A 15,261-nucleotide genomic window follows, 5' to 3' on the forward strand; every position below is an offset into this window, starting at 1 on the left:
GGGGTCCCCCGCCAGCTGACGGAATTCTTTTACAGGCAGCCGGCAGCGGCAGGAGGACGCGGACCTCGGCTGGCGGGGGTTGGGGTCCCCCGCCAGCGAAGGTAGGCGACAGCAACGGCGGGGGGAGATTGGCAATGACAGCGGCTGGGGGGAGGGGGATCGGCAATGGCGGCGGCGGCGGGTGGGGGCTATAATGTGCCCCCTCACTCTGGCCCTGGCCCCCCCTACCGCCGCAGTTCAGATACGCCCCTGCTTTCTGCATGTTTGCATATGTACTTCTAGGCTTGTTAAGGGGGATTGAAAGTTGAAGTAATTTAATGCTGTGTTTGGGGCTGCTCAGAAAAGACTGATAGATCTTCCAACTTTATTGGAAGGGGTACTAAGTTAAACAGTCCCACATTTTTAAACACTACGTATCTGTCTTGGGTAATCACTTAATTTACTGTCACTTTGAACTATGCCTCTATTTGGCCAGTCTCTTGGTGAAAGTCAGCTCAGCCTGACAGGAACTGACAGTTGGTATATCTAATCTAACACCTGCCTTGCTTAATCTATATTCATTCTGCACTGTCTCCAGTCCCTCTCCTTTATAAAGAGGGCCTTTCCAAATCCAAGAGCTACACAGAGCTAGTTCCATATATGTATATCTATTAAGAAACTAGCAAGGCCCCGGTACCAATTAAAGTATTTTCCAGCAGCCTCAACCATGGACGCTTTTGATCTTAAAGAACTAAAAGTTATGGTTCAGACTTATTGTAACAAAAAGGGAGGCCCATATGAAGGGGAATTCCCAGAGGATTCCTGGTATAACATCCAAAAACAAATGATACACCATTCCCAAGAGTTCAAAAAGAAAAATAACGGAAATGTATTTTTTTACAAGGCTTGTGTAGGGGGCTCGTGAGTTTGAAACAGGAAAATGCAGAGCTGACCACTCAGTGCACTCAGTTAACCAGGGACCTCGAGGAAGCACAAGTGTGCATCTCTATGCAAAGGGCACAGGTTGTGCAAGCAACAAATTCCTTCTTACATGTAAATGAACAATTGGACGAGGTTAAAACAGAATTAAAACATTTAAAAAGTAAATGTGCCTCGAAGGACAAGATTAACTCTGTGGACTGGCAGACTCCAAGTATTTCTCCCTCAGCACCTCCAGCCTATGAAACACCCTACAAGCCAGGTTTTCAATTCATAGACTACTACTACTACTACTACTTAACATTTCTAGAGCGCTACTAGGGTTACGCAGCGCTGTACAATTTAACAAAGAGAGACAGTCCCTGCTCAAAGAGCTTACAATCTAATAGACAAGTGAACGGTCGGTCCGATAGGGGCAGTCAAATTGGGGCAGTCTGGATTCACCGAACGGTAAGGGTTAGGTGCCGAACGCAGCATTGAAGAGGTGGGCTTTAAGCAGACTTGAAGACGGGCAGGGAGGGGGCTTGGCGTAAGGGTTCAGGAAGGTTGTTCCAAGCATAGGGTGAGGTGAGGCAGAATGAGCGGAGCCTGGAGTTGGCGGTGGTGGAGAAGGGTACTGAGAGGAGGGATTTATCCTGTGAACGGAGGTTACGGGCGGGAACGTAAGGGGAGATGAGGGTAGAAAGATAGTGAGGGGCAGCAGACTGAGTGCATTTGTAGGTAAGAAGGAGAAGCTTGAATTGAATGCGGTATCTGATCGGAAGTCAGTGAAGTGACCTGAGGAGAGGGGTGATATGAGTATATCGGTTCTGGCGGAATATGAGACGTGCAGCAGAGTTCTGAACAGACTGAAGGGGGGATAGATGGCTAAGTGGGAGGCCGGTGAGGAGTAAGTTGCAGTAGTCCAGGCAAGAGGTAATGAGAGCGTGGACGAGAGTTCGGGTGGTGTGTTCAGAGAGGAAAGGGCGAATTTTGCTGATGTTAAAGGAAGAAGCGACAGGTCTTGGCTATCTGCTGGATATGCGCAGAGAAGGAGAGAGAGGAGTCAAAGATGACTCCGAGGTTGCGGGCAGATGAGACGGGGAGAATGAGGGTGTTATCAACTGAGATAGAAAGTGGAGGAAGAGGAGAAGTGGGTTTTGGTGGAAAGACAATAAGCTCGGTCTTGGACATGTTCAGTTTCAGGTGGCGGTTGGACATCCAGGCAGCAATGTCGGATAAGCAGGCCGATACCTTTGCCTGGGTCTCCGCAGTGATGTCTGGTGTGGAGAGATACAGTTGGGTGTCATCAGCATAGAGATGATACTGGAAACCATGAGATGAGATCAGGGAGCCCAGGGAAGAGGTGTAGATTGAGAAGAGAAGGGGTCCAAGGACCGATCCCTGGGGAACACCAACAGATAAGGGGATGGAGGTGGAGGAAGATCCATGAGAGTGAACTTTGAAGTTGCGGTGGGAGAGATAGGAGGAGAACCAGGAGAGGACAGAGCCCTGGAACCCAAATGAGGACAGTATGGCAAGAAGTAAGTCATGATTGACAGTGTCAAAAGCGGCGGATAGATCGAGGAGGATGAGGATGGAGTAGTGGCCTCTGGATTTGGCAAGGAACAGGTCATTACAGACTTTAGAGAGTGCTGTTTCTGTCGAGTGAAGAGGGCGAAAACCGGATTGAAGCGGATCGAATATGGCATGAGAGGAGAGAAAATCAAGGCAGCGGCTGTGGACTGCGCGCTCAAGTGTCTTGAAGAGGAAGGGTAGGAGGGAGATGGGGCGGTAGTTGGAGGGACAGGTAGGGTCTAGTGATGGTTTTTTGAGGAGTGGCGTGACTACAGCATGCTTGAAGGTGTCGGGGACAGTTGCAGTGGAGAGAGAGAGGTTGAGGATATGACAGATGGAGGGGGTGATAGTAGGAGAGATGGTGTTAAGTAAGTTGGTGGGGATGGGATCAGAGGAACAAGTGGTGCATTTTGAGGAGGAAAGAAGGCGGGCGGTTTCCTCCTCGGAGATATCAGGAAAGGAGGAGAAGGAGGTCTGGGTTGGTTGGTTGAGGGAGAGGGTAGAAGGGTGAAGAGGAGGAGGTGGCTTGGTAGTGAACTCAAGGTTGATCTTTTGCACCTTGTCGCGGAAGTAGTCAGCCAGTGATTGAGGAGAGAGTGGGGGGGGGGGGGGAGCGGAGGGCACTTTGAGGAGGGAGTTAAGGGTGGCGAAGAGACGACGAGGGTTAGAGCTGAGAGAATTAGTCAATTAGGTGTAATAGTCCTGTTTGGCAAGGAATAGTGAGGACTGGAAGGAGGATAGCATGAATTTGTAGTGAAGGAAATCTGAATGGGTGCGAGATTTCCTCCAGAGGCGTTCAGCAGATCGGGCGCATGAGCGAAGGTAACGGATGCAAGGGGTCAGCCAGGGCTGGGGATTAGTACGCCTTGTGGGACGGGAGGTGGATGGTGCAAGGGTGTCCAGAGCAGAGGAGAGAGTGGCATTGTAAGCGGAGACAGCCTCATCGACAGACTCGGAGGACATGATGGAGGGGAGGAGATTAGAAATACTAGATGATAAGGTGGGAGGGTCAATAGCCTGGAGATTCCTGGAAGTAGTGGTTAATGTTGGGCGGGGCTGAGGGGGAGGGTGAAGAAGTGTGAAGGTGATCAGGTGATGATCAGAGACAGGAAGAGCTGAGGTGTGGAAATTGGAGGGTGAGGCGGAAGAGGAGAGGACGAGGTCAAGGCAAATGCCATCACGGTGAGTAGGGGTGGTGGAACATAGCTGGAGGTTGAAGGAGGATGTTAGAGTGAGGAACTGAGAAGCGTGAGAGTTGGACGGGTCATCAACGTGTATGTTAAAGTCTCCGAGAATGAGGGATGGAGATGAGGGCTCAAGAAAACCAGAAAGCCAGGCATCGAAGTCGGTGAGGAAGGAAGAGAGGGATTTATCAGGGGGGCGGTAAATGACTGCCACTCTGTGGCAACGGGTAGAATAGACGGATGGAGTGGACTTCCAAGGATGAGAAGCAGTGAGACTGTGGTAGGAGGAGGGGTTGGAAGGTACAGGAGGGCGAGAGTAGTAACCCGACGCCTCCTCCGCGACCAACTAGGCGGAGAGTGTGGGAGAAGAGATAGCCGCAACTGAGGCAGAGTCATCAGGGGAGAGCCAGGTTTCAGTTAGGGCAAGCAGGTGAAGGGAATGAGAGATGAAGAGATCGTGGGTGAAGGGAAGTTTGTTGCAGACCGAGTGGGCATTCCACAGTGCACATGAGAAGGGGAGGGAAGAGGGGGGAGGAGGGAAATAGATATGAGATTGGAGACATCTCGGAAACGTTTGCATGGATAGGACGAGGACAGGTGTGGGGGACCTGGATTTGGATTGATGTCTCCTGCGGATAGCAGGAGGAGGAGCAAGAGAGTGCGGAGGAGGGTGGGGGAGGTAGGGCGACGAAGGCGACGAAGACGGGATGCGCTTAGGAGGAATGGGGATGGGTTAATGGCAGGAAGGAAGTGTTGAAGGTTGAGAGCTAGGAAGGAGGAGGGGGACAGGAGAGATGGTGAGGTGGTGAGGGACGGGGGTGAGTAGGGTATTGCAGTAGTGAGCAAGATGGGAGAGGACATGGGTGGGCAGTGAGTTCCAGTGGTAGACAGCGGTAGGGGGAGGGGAAAAGATTAGGAAGGGACAGGGCAAGGAAGAGAATGTGTAAAGGGGCCATAAGTAGTAACTGAGGTGTTACGGGTATTTATGTAGTGACTGAGGTGTTAAGCGATAGATAGAACGGGAGAGCTGGATTAGAGGCTTAAAACTGGAATGGTAGGCAGCAGGCAGGTAGGCACTGCCCAGTAAGAACAAGTCACACCCACTATGTTTGAAAAATGTGTGAGGAAAGAAGGTGAAGAGCCTGAACCACAAAAGCACACAGAAGTGTGTGTAGTGGATTTGGGAAGTGGGGGCAAACCTAAGACTGAAAACACTGACTTAAGCACTCAAACATGCATAGATGAGGAAACCCCAGGCAGGGACAGGGAGGATTCTGCAGACACAGAAACTGAGGCCAGTACAGACCCCAGAACACCAGTAAACCTGGTACTGTATGACTCATTAAAGGATAGTGACATTGAAAGGATAACACAGAAGGTCGGCCCTATGCCCATAGGCGCCCGGTATAAGAGGCTTGGGGAGGCTAAGCCTCCCCAGCTGGGCGAGTGGCGCCGTGAGTGTCCCCTTCCCTCCCTTTCCGTTTATTACTATATCTGCCCCGCGCCATCTTTAATTTACCTCCGCTCCGTCCCCAGCGTCGACTCGGCCGCATCATTTCAAAACCCGCCCTGCTGCCCGTCTCTATTCTCCCCTCGCTCCCTTCGCGACGTGATTCGTTCTGCAGACAGAGTCCCGCCCTCGAGGAAATGATGTCAGAAGGCGGGACTCGTCTGCGGCACGAATCACGTCGTGAAGGGAGCGAGGGGAGAATAGAGACGGGCAGCAGGGCGGGTTTTGAAATGATGCGGCCGAGTCGACGCTGGGGACGGAGCGGAGGTAAATTAAAGATGGCGCGGGGCAGATAGTAAGTAAGGGGAGGGAAAGGGGAGACCCAGGGCGCCGCTGGCCCAGATGGATGGAGGCAGGGGAGAGGAGAATCGGGCTGGGTATGGATGGAGGGGGGCAGGGGACAGAAGGGAATTGCTGGATGTGCATGGAGGGCAGGGGAGAGGAGGGTTGCTGGAATGGGTGGGTGGATAGAGGGGATGGCAGGGGAGAGGAGGGTTGCTGGACATGGGTGGGTGGTTAGAGGGGAGAGCAGGGTTGCTGGACATGGGTGGGTGGATAGAGGGGATGGCAGGGGAGAGAGGAGGGTTGCTGGACATGGGTGGGTGGCTAGAGGGGAGAGCAGGGTTGCCGGACATGGGTGGATGGAGGGCAGGGGAGAGAACAGGGTTGCTGGACATGGATGGAGGGGAGGGCAGGGGAGAGAGGAGGGTTGCTGGACATGGGTGGCTAGAGGGGAGAAGAGGGTTGGTGGACTTGGATGGATGGAGGACAGGGGAGAGAGGAGGGTTGCTGGACATGGATGGAGGGTAGGGAAGACAGGAAGGAGATGCACATGAATGAAGGGGAGAAATTCTGGACATGCATGGAGAGGAGGGAAGACAGATGAAGGAGATGCACATGGATGGAGGGAAAGGGAGAGAGAAAAAATGCTGGGCATGGATGGAGGGGAGGGAAGAGAGAGGAAGGAGATAAGATGAGGGAAAAGGGAGAAAACCTGCACATCGATGGAGAAAATAGGCAGAAGCTGGATCCACTGGACAGTCAAGTCTGCAGAGGACCCAGCTTTTACTTACGGATGTAAGGCAAGAAATGAAGAAGAAAGGCGGAAAGTAAAGAAATAAATGGAAAGGAAGCCCTGGAAACGGAGTTAAGAGAACAGATAGCAGCAGAATCGGATACTTGGCCAGCATGATCAGAAAAACAGTCACCAGACAACAAAGGTAGAAAAGATCATTTTATTTTCATTATAGTGTTTGGAATATGTCCACTTTGAGAATCAGGTGCTCATCATTAAAAGTTTATATTTTTTACTTATTTATGGCATTTTATCCCACATTAAACATGAATTAGGGTGTTTTGTGGCTCTACATGAGAATTGTGATATTATGATCCCTTGTTTCATATTGTTGACGGTCTGCATTTTCCGTATGGGTGGTATATTGGTGTATTAGGTTCTGCCCAGTGTAATATTTATGGTACAGTAAGGTTCTGAGTGTGTTTTTGCACAAAGTTGTGCATAGTGTTTTGCAGTTGAGCGATTGTGGTTAGTATATGCTTTGAGCAACCACTTTATTCTTTGACATATGATACATAGCTAATATCTAAATTTAATAAAAGGTATTAATTGTGACTTTTATTTTTATTTATTTATTTTTTCTGTGTGTTATCAGACAATTATGGATTTAAGCTCCACCCATGGCCCCACCCCTAACCCCGCCCCCTTTAACCTCCCCAAACAGTTGGGCCACTGACCGCCTATGCCTATGCCTATGCCTTTTAATATGAAAACGTCTGACTTTGACAGACTTATTCACGTGGCTTTAGGACGAGTTCTTTAGTTTACTTCCCCTCTCGTTTTAGAAACTAAGAGGGCGTGGTTAGTTTTAATAATTACTTCTCACCCCTATAAAGGATCTCATTGTTCACCCGAGGTATTATTTGGGTATTTGTAGGGGAAACAATTGAGAACAAAGGGGGAGGGTACATACATTTTCTATTTTCCTTTGAAGTAATATATTTTCTTTAATCATTGGTGCTTGGCTTTCCTTAATTTTATTAGTTTCACTCTTATTTGTTTGTTCAAAGGAGTTAGTTTGTGTCATTTGTGTTTCCAATTCTGCCACTTTACCTGGAAGCGTTTGAGTAACTGTTAACATGGAAGTAATTTTTCTGTGTAAAAAGACAGAGGGTTAACCCTGCTCCCTCTGTGAGATCGGAGTTGGGCCTGATGGATCGTTTCGCCATCCGAGGAGAGTTGGCTAGGCAAAATGCTTCACTGCAGGGTGAAGCGGCGGAAGGAGAACCGGAGCGGAGTCCACTGGCGATGCTGGCAATGCTGCCAGTCGAACGCCCCAGATCGCTCAGACTCAATGAGGGGATGATCAGTCTGGGAGCAGGGGCAGATAAAGACAGTGGATTGCCGAGTGTAGCAGTGCAGGGAGGCACTGCGGGAAGCACCGTCGGAGAGCTTCGAGTAGAAACGAAGGAGGTGGAAGTTATGAGTAATGGAGGAGTCCAGGAGGAGATTCAGTTTTCAGTTAAGGTTTCGACAATGAAGAAACCAGAAAGAATTACCCTTGAAAATATTTGGGACACCTTGGTGAGTATTGAAAATTCTTTTACATTGATTAAGATTTATTTATTTGTTAATATTGTTTATTGGCACAACATCATACAATGCAAAATTTCAAAAACACAAAAACATTCCACAAAAAGCTGACAAAGGAGAGTGTCAGATCTGCACAAAACAAGTGCCAAACATGGGATTTTCATATTCCCCCTCCCCCCCTTTACTCCCATACAAACCCTCCACACCTTTACCCCCCCCCCCCCCCAATCCTCTCCCCCCTCCCCTCCCCTCCCTCCCCTAACAGTTCAGGATCCTACTTTTTGCTGTGGGAGTTAGCGAGTCCCAGAACGGGGACCAGGTCCTACAAAAGTGATCTCCCCTTATAGAGGCCAGGTCATGGACCCTCTGCTTCTCCACCAAGCAGCATTGCATCATGGCACTACGCCAATGCGATATGCAGGGGGCCTCGCGGGTGAGCCACTGCTGCAAGATGGTTCTTTTTCCCATCAACACAGATCTCTTTAAGAAGGCTCTCAATCCTTCCCTGTACTGAGAAAACATCAAACAGTTGACCAGGGGTAGGCTTCCATCACACTGTCCACATTCCTGACACCTGTCTGCCCATGGTCAACCAAAATGAGCGCACCACCGGGCAGGACCAAAACATGTGGCCCAGGGAGGCACCCAATCCCGCACATTTAGGGCAATCATCTGTCTCTCTCAAAGTTGCTCTAAAAGCTCTGTGGGGCGAGATATGAAGGCGCAACAAGAACTTATAGTTCAACTCCCTCCATGCTGCATTCTCAGTCACTCTCTGGGACAATTTCAAACAAAGCTCCATTTGTTGTGGCTCCAAGTGCCAACGAAGCTCTTGGGTCCACCGGGCGCACATGGGAGTAGTATCAAGTGATGTTAAAGAGTCTCGCAGGCAGCCATGGTAGTATTTCAGAGGGGTTCTCTATTGCACCTCCAGCCCCAACAAATCATCCTGTAACTCCCACACACCTCTGGCCAGAGAACCAGCTGGTAAGGATTGGACATAGTGCCTCAGCTGTAGATATGCAAATGCATCGCCCCCTTCCAGACCGAATTCCTCACATAGAGACTGAAACGGTTTCATAGACCCCTGCTCTGTTACCACCTGGAATAGGAAGTGGATCCCCCATGCTGACCATTTTTTTAACAGGGCCGAGGACCCTCCCTCTGGAAATGCCAGGTTACCCCGAATTGGCAGCAGGGGCGACACCAATCTATCCCACTTAAAAGTTTTACTTAACCATTGCCATGTTTTTCGTAGGGGATTCACAATGTATTTATAGGGACCCAAGGAGGGCAACTGGTCTGTTGGAGCCTGCAGCCAGTATGCAAAATGTAGCGGTTCTGTCAATGCAGTCTCAATTTCAGTGCATGAAAAGTGTTCAGTGGATCGGAACCAATCCGAAAGATGGCGCAAACTACTGGCTATCGAAAACAATTTCAGGTCCAAGAGTCCCAGTCCCCCTTTCCCTCTAGGCCGCATTAATGTCTTAATCCCGATGCGTGCTCTCTTTCCTTGCCATAAAAACCCATTAAGCTGTTTCTGAAGCCATGTGTCCTCTTTGTGACCCAAGATAAGTGGGAGCATCAGTAAAATATACGTCCACTTGGGGAACAAGATCATGTTATATAGAGCTATACGACCTTGTAGTGAGAGGTAACTCCCTCCACCCCCACAGTGTTGTCGCTAAATTATCCCTCAATGGACCAAGGTTTATCTCAGACAGCTGGGAAAGGTCAGATGGAATTAGCACACCCAAATATCGGACCACCCCCTCCGCCCATTGGAATGGGAAGTCCCCCACCCATTCCTCCCTCACCACAGGTTGAACCGGGAGAGCCACTGACTTATGTAAATTTAGGGTAAGGCCAGAAAAAACCCCAAACTCTTCTATAACCTCTATTAGATGGGAGACCCTGATAGTAGGCTTGTAAGGGTCAGGAAAAGATCATCCGCAAAGGCAAGCACCCTTATTTCTTTCCCACGGCATGTTACTCCTTTATGTTGGAATCTTTTAATATGGTGTGCAAAAGGGGTTCTAAATACAATAAAAACAATAATGGGGACAGGGGACACCCCTGTCTGGTGCCCCTCGCCACTGTAAAAGTGTCCGAGCGGAGTCCATTAACCAATACCCGTGCCGTGGTGCCCCGATAGAGTGTCTCTATCGCAGCCAAGACCCTTCCTCTCACCCCAATGTATTCAAGGACTTGAAACAAGTAGTCCCAATTGACTTTGTCGAAGGCTTTGGCTGCGTCAAGACTCACTAGTAGTAGTGGATCTCCTGTAGCCTGCCCATAAGCCGTTGCTAACAATACTTTCCGCACATGGGTAACTGCATGCCGGCACTGTACGAAGCCCACCTGATGTTCCCCTATTAGAGATGGGATGTGAATTGCCAACCTGTCCGCCATTATCCTGGCCAAAATTTTTATATCCACATTAAGGAGAGATATGGGCCTATATGACTCCATCTGGTCTGTTGGCTTGCCAGGTTTGGGTATCAGGGAAATAAGTGCTTCATTTTCTCCCTTAGAGAAAAAATCCCGATCTATCACTTCATCATAATAAGCTACTAGAGGACCACAGAGCAGGGGTGCTAAGATTTTATAATATTCATTAGAAAAGCCGTCTACCCCTGGGGCAGACTCCAGCTTTAGCTTCTTGATGACTTTTTGCACCTCTGTCCCCTGGAGTGGCACAAAGTTTGTTGGGCCTCTACCCTCAACTTGGGCATCCCTGCATCGTCTAGGTAATCCTCTAACTAGGGCCCATGTTCACAATTTCCTGTAGCATACATGTCCTCGAAAAAAACTTGAAACCCATCTAGAATAGCTTGTGGAGTAGAAACTTGTGACCCCCGCTGATTGGTGATTGTGGGGATAAACTGGCACAGGGTGTTCGACCATGCTACCCTCGCTAAACGTCTACCTGGTTTGTTCCCAAAGCACTGGAACTTGAGGCGGCCCGCCGACAGATGTTTCTGAGCTTGTTCATGGAGAAGAGAGTTAAGTGCCACTAGGGAAGCGTTCATCTTGTCTTTATGTACTCTGGAAGGATTTGCAATGTACTTTTTCTTTGCTAATTTATACTCCCTTTCTAAGCGGAGCACCCCTGCAGCTATTCTCTTGGCCCTGGCACTTAAGAAAGCAATCACCTCCCTTCTCATGACGGCCTTAGAGGCCTCCCAGAATGTAATTGATGAGTCACATGAGTCAGCGTTGGTGTCAACATAAAATTATCACTTTGTTTGTAAGTGTTCTGTGAACTGCTTGTCTTGGTATAAGAATGAGGGAAATCTCCATGGTCGTACCCCAGGTACACCCGCAGCCAGATCCAACACCAACCAAATCATTGAGTGGAGGAGTGGCCTAGTGGTTAGGGTGGTGGACTTTGGTCCTGGGGAACTGAGGAACTGAGTTCGATTCCCACTTCAGGCACAGGCAGCTCCTTGTGACTCTGGGCAAGTCACTTAACCTTCCATTGCCCCATGTAAGCCGCATTGAGCCTGCCATGAGTGGGAAAGTGCGGGGTACAAATGTAACAAAAAATAAATAAATTGCATGGTCAGAGACTGCCACTGGGCCTATCTCAGCCTTCCGGACCTTAAAGAACCAAGCCTGGGAGACCAATATATAGTCGATTCTCGACCAGGTTTGGTGGGCTTTAGACTGGTGAGTGTAATCTCTAGTGGTGGGGTTGTGCACCCGCCAAGGGTCTACTAAGTGAAGTTGGTGGCAAAGCGCCGGTATACCCTTCCCACTCCCCAGTCCCTGGAACGCCCAAGGGGAAGATCTGTCCAAGGCAGGGTTGAGTACTTGATTGAAATCCCCCGCCCAGATCCAGGGAGCGTCTGCATGTTGAAGCCCTAAGGCAGTAAGTGTTTGAAAGAAGCTTGGACTGTATTCATTGGGGCCATACACCGTGCACAAGTAATATTTCTGGCCCTCAGCGTCCTTATGGATTAATTTAAACTGACAGGGAATGCCCTTTTTAATTAAAATGGCCACCCCACTTTTCTTGCCCCCTGAGGAAGAATAAAAACACTCCCCTACCCACTGTTGCTTTAGTTTTTGGTGTTCAGTGTCCGGAAGTTTAGTCTCTTGGAGACATGCAATGGTGGCGCCCCTGCGCCTCAACTGTGCCAATATTTTATAGCATTTCACTAGGGATGTAATTCCAGAGACGTTCCAAGAGAAAATTTTTATCTGTGTGTGATCAGCCAGTCACCCGGATTCCATTAGTTGAGATGACAGATTTGCTACTCTGGTCATCCCCGGGGGCCAGCCCCTCCCCCCAAGGGATCCAACTTCCATATAGAGCAGGGGTTCTCCCTACGTCCACGTGATTCACCAATATTATCCCCCTTCTCATACCCTTGCGCTTACACACTCCCACAGCACTACTACGTATCATTATGTTCCTCCCCCCATCTCTCCCCTCCCTCCCCTTTAACCTAATCCCCACCCCCCACCCTTGCTCCTCCCATCCCTCTCTACCCCCCTCCCCTCTACCCCCTCCTCCCTTCCCCTTAAACCCACACATAAACTGCCCATGAAAATGGGTCCCAGGGGTTTCCTTGTCTCCCTGTCCCCGACTCTTAATGTAATACAGAACAGTATACCAACCCTGCAACACTGACAGTTCAGCACATTATTTCAGTCCTGATCAAATATATTCCATCGCTTTAACTGTGTGCAATTCAGCCATTGCCTGCAGTGTCCCAGTCCTTCAGCTCCAGTTGCTGCACATACTTCTGTGCTTCCTCGGGGGTTGCAAGAGCTCTCCAATGGCCATTGTCTTTGACTTTTAACACTGCAGGGTACATACATAAGTAATGCCATACTGGGAAAAGACCAAGGGTCCATCGAGCCCAGCATCCTGTCCACGACAGTGGCCAATCCAGGCCAAGGGCACCTGGCAAGCTTCCCAAACGTACAAACATTCTATACATGTTATTCCTGGAATTGTGGATTTTTCCCAAGTCCATTTAGAAGCAGTTTATGGACTTGTCCTTTAGGAAACCGTCCAACCCCTTTTTAAACTCTGCTAAGCTAACCGCCTTCACCACTTTCTCCAACAATGAATTCCAGAGTTTAATTATACATTGGGTGAAGAAAACTTTTCTCCGATTTGTTTTAAATTTACTACACTGTAGTTTCATTGCATACCCCCTAGTCCTAGTATTTTTGGAAAGCGTGAACAAACGCTTCACATCCACCTGTTCCACTCCACTCATTATTTTATATACCTCTATCGTGTCTCCCCTCAGCCGTCTCTTCTCCAAGCTGAATAGCCCTAGCCTCCTTAATCTTTCTTCATAGGGAAGTCGTCCCATCCCAGTTATCATTTTAGTCGCCCTTCGCTGCACCTTTTCCAATTCTACTATATCTTTCTTGAGATAGGCGACCAGAATTGAACACAATACTCAAGGTGCGGTCGCACCATCGAGTGATACAACGGTATTATAAAATCCTCACACTTGTTTTCCATACCTTTCCTAATAATACCCAACATTCTATTCGCTTTCCTAGCCGCAGCAGCACACTGAGCAGAAGGTTTCAGTGTATTATCGACGACGACACCCAGATACCTTTCTTGGTCCGTAACTCCTAACGTGGAACCTTGCATGACGTAGCTATAATTCGGGTTCTTTTTTCCCACATGCATCACCTTGCACTTGCTTACATTAAACGTCATCTGCCATTTAGCCGCCCAGTCTCCCAGTCTCGTAAGGTCCCCTTGTAATTTTTCACAATCCTGTCGCGATTTAACAACTTTGAATAACTTTGTGTCATCAGCAAATTTAATTACCTCGCTAGTTACTCCCATCTCTAAATCATTTATAAATATATTAAAAAGCAGCGGTCCTAGCACAGACCCCTGAGGAACCCCACTAACTACCCTTCTCCATTCTGAATACTGCCCATTTAAGCCCACTCTCTGTTTCCTATCCTTCAACCAGTTTTTAATCCACAATAGGACATTTCCTCCTATCCCATGACCCTCCAATTTCCTCTGTAGCCTTTCATGAGGTACCTTGTCAAACGCCTTTTGAAAATCCAGATACACAATATCAACCGGTTCCCCTTTGTTCACATGTTTGTTTACTCCTTCAAAGAATTGAAGTAAATTGGTCCGGCAAGATTTCCCCACACAAAAGCCGTGCTGACTCGGTCTCAGTAATCCATGTCTTCGGATGTGCTCTGTAATTTTGTTTTTAATAATAGCCTCTACCATTTTCCCCGGCACTGACGTCAGACTCACCGGTCTATAATTTCCCGGATCTCCCCTGGAGGCCAACATAAACTGAGCGCTCAACTCATGCAGTCTTTTGCAGTATGGGGTAAACAACTTTCTTTTCTCTTGCAAAGCTGCAGAATAGTCTTGAAAAATAAGGATTTGGTGACCATCAAACTTGGTTTCATTCCGCTTCATCTGGTATCCCCTTAGAATCTCCTCTTTATGGACATAGTTATGTACCTTCAGGATTACTGTTCTCAGGTTGCGTCGGCCATCTTGCTGCCTACCCACGCGGTGAGCCCTCTCCAGACACAGGGGCCCCACGTGGTCAGATAAAGCGAATTCTTTAGACAGCCACTTTTCCAGCACTGAAGGCAGCACGGAGGCTCCCACCGATTCTGGTAGGCCCACAATTCTTAAATTGGCCCGACGAGACCTATTCTCGAGTTCATCTAACTTCTCTGTTAGGGACTCCATTTTAGCTCTGATCGCTTTAAGCTGCTGCATGCTGGGGGTTAGAGTCTCCTCCACTGCTGTTACCCGCTGTTCAAGCTCTCCAGTCCTCCTCGTCGTGTCTGTGATGAGCGCCTCCATCGTCGCAAGTTGTTCTGAGACTTTGTCCAGTTTGGGGTCGATCACTGCTCTGACTACCTCAGCTGCCGCAGCTGTTCAGCTGAGTCAGAACACCGTAGGATTGTTAGGCGGCGGACCTGCCTCCAAGTCGTCCACCATTTTCGGCTTCTCTTTTTCCTTCTTGGAGCTTTTGGGCGCCATTGTCTTGTTCGGGGAGTTCAAGAATTTTTCCATGTGCTCCCCTCTCACAACTCCAAGGTTGCGGTAGTCTTTCCCCGTGGTTTGCAGGGTTTTTTAAGTAAAAGATCGAGTTGGGGCCTGGGAGAATGCAGAACCATGTCTGCCTTGCCTTAAAGCATCACGTGACCCCCCCCCCCCTCGATTAAGATTTATAACAAATTACTACTTTACCTATGAAAAGTTATTCCTTATGCTGCAAAAACTGGATGTTTCAAAACATAAGTGAGATTAAATAAAAATGCTACCAATAATAAAGAACGACAAGGTGGATGCAGCAGCTCATAGGTTTGCTTGCTTAGTTTTGAGTGAACGGGGATGACGGCTGCGCTGGGAACGGGAAACTTAGATTGACCTAATTGGTTTCAGCGTTCTTACGTCACTTCATCTCCTGTCTATTAAACCTCCCTGTTAAGGAGGTTAGATTGCGAAC

The 15,261-nt window shown here is 48.8% G+C and overlaps 1 protein-coding gene across 1 annotated transcript in view; it reads left to right on the forward strand.

The window, feature by feature from the left end:
• The window catches only part of GTF2H1 (general transcription factor IIH subunit 1), a 1,055,813-nt gene that overhangs the window by 17,945 nt on the left and 1,022,607 nt on the right, over positions 1 to 15,261 (forward strand). The gene's annotated exons all lie outside the window — the stretch shown is intronic.

This window comes from Microcaecilia unicolor, chromosome 4 (assembly GCF_901765095.1).
Source record: "Microcaecilia unicolor chromosome 4, aMicUni1.1, whole genome shotgun sequence".
Lineage (NCBI taxonomy): Eukaryota > Metazoa > Chordata > Amphibia > Gymnophiona > Siphonopidae > Microcaecilia > Microcaecilia unicolor.